Below are 6,049 nucleotides of genomic sequence, written 5' to 3'. Positions count from 1 at the left end.
GCCCGGGCTATTAATTGGTGAAATACGGTATTACAAATATGGATGATAATGATTGGATCAAAACAGCAGTGCATTACATTTTTTTTGTGATCACATTTTTTCTTCTGCAGTGCATTACATGTTCATGCAAAGGTCACTTGACTTTCGGCGCTGACAAGATGTAGTGCATGGGCTTGGCTTGCAGTCGCATCGGGCTGTCTTGCATCCAGCTGTGAGTTCAGGAACAAGCACATTGTCTTGAAAAGCACTGCCCTAGAGAACGTTGAAGCTTTCACCTACATTATATTGCCCAAAGTATTTGCTCGTCTGCCTTCACATGCATATGAATGTGAATGACATCCCATTCTTAAACCATAGGATTTAATATGATGCTGGCCCACCCTTTGCAGCTATAACAGCTTCAACTCTTCTAGGAAGGCTTTCCACAAGGTTTAGGAGTGTGTTTATGGAAATTTTGGACCATTCTTCCAGGAGTGCATTTGTCAGGTCAGATAATGATGTTGGACGAGAAGGCCTGGCTTGCAGTCTCTGCTCTAATTCATCCCAAAGGTGATCTATCGAGTTGAGGTCAGGACTCTGTGCAGGCCAGTCAAGTTCTTCCACACCAAACTGGCTCATCCATGTCTTTATGGACCTTGCTTTGTGAACTGGTGCGCAGTCATGTTGGAACAGGAAGGGGCCATCTCCAAACTGTTCTCACAAAGTTGGGAGCATGAAATTGTCCAAAATGTCTTGGTATGCTGAAGCATTAAGAGTTCCTTTCACTGGAACTAAGGGGCCGAGCCCAACTTCCGAAAAACAACCCCACACCATAATCCCCCCTCCACCAAACTTTACACTTGGCACAATGCAGTCAGACAAGTACCGTTCTCCTGGCAACCACCAAACCCAGACTCGTCCATCAGATTGCCAGATGGAGAAGCGTGATTGCATTGCGCTTGTTGATGTAACGCTTGGATGCAGCTGCTAGGCCATGGAAACCCATTCCATGAAGCTCTCTACATACTGTTCTTGAGCTAATCTGAAGATCACATGAAGTTTGGAGGTCTGTAGCTATTGACTCTGCAGAAAGATGGCGACCTCTGCGCACTATGTGCCTCAGCATCCACTGACCCCGCTCTGTGATTTTACATAGCCTGCCACCTCATGACTGAATTGCTGTTGTTCCCAATCGCTTCCACTTTGTTATAGTACTACTAACAGTTGATTGTGGAATATTTAGTAGCGAGGAAATTTCACGACTGGACTTATTGCACAGGTGGCATCCTGTCACGGTACCACGCTGGAATCCACTGAGCTTCTGAGAGCGACCCATGCTTTCACATTTGTTTGTAGAAGTAGTCTGCATGCCTAGGTGTTTGATTTTATACACCTCAAGTTCAAGATTTTTATTCGTCACATGCATGAATGTATGGGTACAGCAGCAGTGAAATATGATTGCAACAACTCCAGCACTGTGCAAGTAAAAATAGATAAGAATAAAATAGATAATAAAATAAAATAAAAATAAAATAGAAAGTATATATATCACTCATATACAATATACAATATACAACAATATACAACAATATATATACAATATACAACAATATACAACAATATACAATAAGTACAAATAAGTAGAAGTAAGAAAGGGAATAGAAAATGAGTGGATGAATGGGAACGTGAAAGGCACTGACTCACATCCATAACTGAGCTATACCTATGGCCATGGAAATTATTGGAACACCTGAATTCAATGATTTGGATGGCTGAGTGAATACTTTTGGCAATATAGTGTACCTAGGCAGTGTTGTAGATACCACGGCAGGGACAGATGCTGACACCAGAAGCAAGAGTGGTGTTTAACATGCTCAGAAAGATCTGGAGCTCAAAAAATATCTCCACCAACACTAAGATACGCATCTTCAACTCCAACGTCAAACAAGTAATGCTATCCGAAATGGATCCGAAACATGGAGAACAACAAAACACACAACACAGAGACTGCAAACATTCCTCAACACGTGCCTCAGAAGAATATTAAACATCTGGTGGAAAGACAAAGTCAACAACGTGGACCTGTGGAAAAGAACAAACCAAGAACCCATAGACTTCAGAAAGAGAAAGTGGAGTTGGACTGGCCACACCCTCAGAAAACCTGCCACAAACATCCCCCAGCAAGCCCTGAAATGGAACCCCAAAGGGAAAAGGAAAAGAGGCTGCCCCTGGAACAGCTGGAGAAGAAGTATAGAGGCAGAAACGTCGGAGAGTGGGCTCAACTGGGGAAAGCTTGAGCCAAAAGCCACGAACAGGGTGAAATGGAGGATATTTGTCGTGGCGTGCATAGGCCAAGAGGAGCTAAGGGCTTAAGTAAGTAAGTAAGTGTTCACTTCCAGACTTTGGTGTGGTGGCAGGCCCACTTGCAGTACCTGGTGCTCCCACCGCCTGAAAATATGGGATGGAAGATGGAGGACAATGTACTTGTTCCTGAACTCATGTCACTGCCTGCAGTTCCAGATGCCTGTGAGGTTCTAGTGACCTGTGGCTGCACAACTAGATGCAAGACAGCCCGATGCGGCTGCAAGCCAAACAACGCCGAAAGTCAAGTGACCTTTTCATGAATATGTAATGCACTGAAGAAGAAAAAATGTGATCACAAAACATTTGTAATGCACTGCTGTTTTGATCCAATCATTATCATCCATATTTGTAATAATTAGTGGCCACATTCAGTTAATTTTACTAAGGCCAAACAAAAAAAACTTTGGGTTCCTGTTCCTTGTCATTTAAGGGCATGAATAGGTAGGGAATTTATTTATTTATTTATTTATTTTAAATTTTATTTAGCATTTTAAGGATGGGTAGGGGGATTTATTTTATTTTATTTATTCATGGGAAGGATGGGTAGGTAGGGATTTTATTTTATTTTATTCTTTTTTTTATTTTCGGAAGCGATGCATGGGTTGCATTTTAAATATAATTATTTCAATATTTGCATAAGTTACCACCTTTTTAACGGACGGAGCAGCGTTATTACTAGCAGAGGGAGGTGTCTCTGGCTCGCATTGCAGCGCTAGGTACCTGAAGTAGTGCTGGGTATCAATTCAGATTTCAAGAATCGATTCGATTCCGATTTACAAGATTCAGAATCGATTATCACAATTCGATCCGATCCGATTCAATTCAATCCGATATTGATTTGGTTAGTTTTATTAAAAAGCACTTTGAGCTGTTACTGAATTACATGCCTGTCTAGTTACGCAACACATTAATACTTGTATTATATTGTGTCATTTGACAACAAATTAATATAGGTATTGATAATTAAATTGGCTGTAAGACTGGCAAAAATGGCTAGGACCACCTTTTGTAGCCCAGAAGAGATATGATGCTCCAACACTTGGTATGTTGTGTTAGTGTATGTTTATGAGTTGTAGAACATAATACATTATCTTGCAGAAGTAGATGTTTACCAGTGACTCAAATAATTTAACAATATGTTAAATTATTATTTGTTTTAAAAATGTAAATTACCTATCAAACAGACCTAACTATTCAACTACCAATGAATGAGCATTAGTATGCATGTGATAACACAGATAAGTAAAAAAAAAAAAAAAAAAAAAGCCAAAGTGATACCTCTTCTCTGAATAGACAAGCTAAGCCAGTGTGCCGCTGTTAGTCAGTGAAAATAGAGCAGAGTGGCAACTCTTCGATTTGTTACACAATCTATGTCAGTGCGCTGCTGTAGCCTGGAAAGTTTCTCTGCCTTTTGGACTCGGTGGTACGGTGCCGGTGCAGTTGTTGTAATGTTTTTTCTTGGTGGTGCAGGTGCAGGTGAAACGACTGGAGAGGTTGTGCCACCCAGATATGCTTCCCTCCATGTAATTTTCCCTAGACATACGTTCATATTCCACACAAATGGGAATTTAAATGAAGATCTATTCAAAATCGGAGGATCGATCTTTTCTACACAGGTCTAACCTGAAGTCGAATACACCTATCACGCCCACCACCATAGAGCCGAGCTCCACGGTGGGGGCAGCAGGCAAACATGACGGATCCCCCGTCATGTTTGCCTGCTGCACTTGCAAACCTACAGTGGCACTGTTTGACCTCTTTCACTACATCTGCAAAGGTTTTCTCTTGTAGTCGGATTATTTTCACTGGTGGTTTGCGAGGACAAATCATACACACCGTGCGGAAGTCCATTCTTTCCAGCCAGTGCTGTCAGTGGCGCGTGATTCCATGAAGTTATTTTCCGAAGTTACGCGAGAACCTCACAAATAAGGCGAGTGCAACATACATCAAAATAAACGCCCTGCTTAACTTTTGACCAATGCTAACAAGGTCACACTCGGTCGCATAGTGCCTTTATTTTATTTATTTATTTTATTTTTACACAGAGGCCAATAAAATAATCTGATTTGGGGGTTAAATGGGACACTCGGTCGGGAACCGCAACCCAAAGTTTTTTTTTGTCTGGCCTAATTAATTAAATTGATGAAAAATGTCTACCTGGCCTTTGATTATTGTTACATTTGTATTAGTAATAATATCATTATATCTACAGTAAACAATTGGTGAGGTCGTTTTTATGTAATGCTGGAGAATGAATGGAGGTGAATGGGCCTGAGTCAGTTACTGCTATTTTAAGGCTCACAATAACCTCTCACAAAGAAATAGTATGGATATATCATACATTTCCTGAATCCTCAAAGTCCATTAGGTATTGTGGTTGTTGTCTTTTGGGTCCTTGATATCCCTTGATCCCACAGGGATAAAAGAAACTATATAGTTTAGGCGAAAAATGTGGGAAAATGTGTTTAATTTATGGTTTAAGGAGGTCATGTGACCTCTGTGTTTGTCAGAACGAGACAGCCATGGGCTTAAATGAAAGCCGAGAAGGTCCCCTTTACAATGACACCAAACATCATATATAGAATATTGACAAATAGGAAACTGATAGCCATTTCTAACTTTGGGCGACTAATCAATAATCATGCTAATTAATCAATAATTATGACTAAACGGTAACTTTTACAGCGTGGCATACGGCAGAAATGGATTCAGCACTAAAAAATCATACAGAAACAACAGATAAAGTGCTTTTCCTCAAAAATGCCTACCATGTTTTTTTCTAAGGGGCTTTTTCAATTTTCGGTCCTGACTATATGGTAGTATGGGTATTGGAACGCAGGGCATGTGCTGCTGTGTTTCGTGCATGCGCTGTTCAGTGGCGTCTGTCACAGACACAGACCCGGCCTGTAAACGTTGGTAGTTAATAAATACTATTTTATTCTCATTTATTTTTAATCACTAATAGCCCATATATTGTAAATGTGATTAAAAATAATAACAATAAATACACATAAGCTGATTTTTTCGGTTGTCATGTCCTCTTCTTTTAGAGTCACACGCTTTGGTCCTCGAAACAACACTAATAACTATCCATGGTGGCGGTGATCAGGGCGGCGGGACTGAATGCACCTGGCTGCTGTGATCTGCTGTGAACTACTGCTCATTACCAAACTTCTGGGTCACGTAAACCGGACCAATTAAATAATAAAATCAAATTCAGTCCTGATTCCCGTTTTTCCATTTCGTATTTTTGATCCGAGCCTAAAATTGAACTATGAAAAACCAGGCATATTTTGGATTTTGGTGTTAGATTAAAAAAACAAATAACAAAATAACCAGTCACTTTTTCATTTTTTAATTTTTGATTGGCAATTGAAAATAGAAAGAACGAATGATACACGGATTCAGGCCTATCCAAAGTAGGCTATGCCAAGTTCAAATGAAACACACTCACAGGCCAACAATGGCTCAATTTTAAACCAATTCTGTCTGTGTTTATGTTTGACACGTGCTGCATAGACGCGTCACCGTGGGAACCAAGAGTTCAGTGAAAGGGGTGGGTACCCGTTGCCGACGGCTGTTTGCTTAACGATTTTGGCTGCTACGGCGACTGCGTCATAGCAGCCGCACTTCCGCCTAGCGGAGCCGTCCTGAAAACCGTCCTGCTTAAATTCCCTATTGCTGTGAAAAAACGGAACCATTGCAG

Source organism: Myripristis murdjan, chromosome 24 (genome assembly GCF_902150065.1).
Source record: "Myripristis murdjan chromosome 24, fMyrMur1.1, whole genome shotgun sequence".
Lineage (NCBI taxonomy): Eukaryota > Metazoa > Chordata > Actinopteri > Holocentriformes > Holocentridae > Myripristis > Myripristis murdjan.
The sequence above is the reverse complement of the archived record's forward strand: the minus strand, read 5'-3'. Positions refer to the sequence as shown.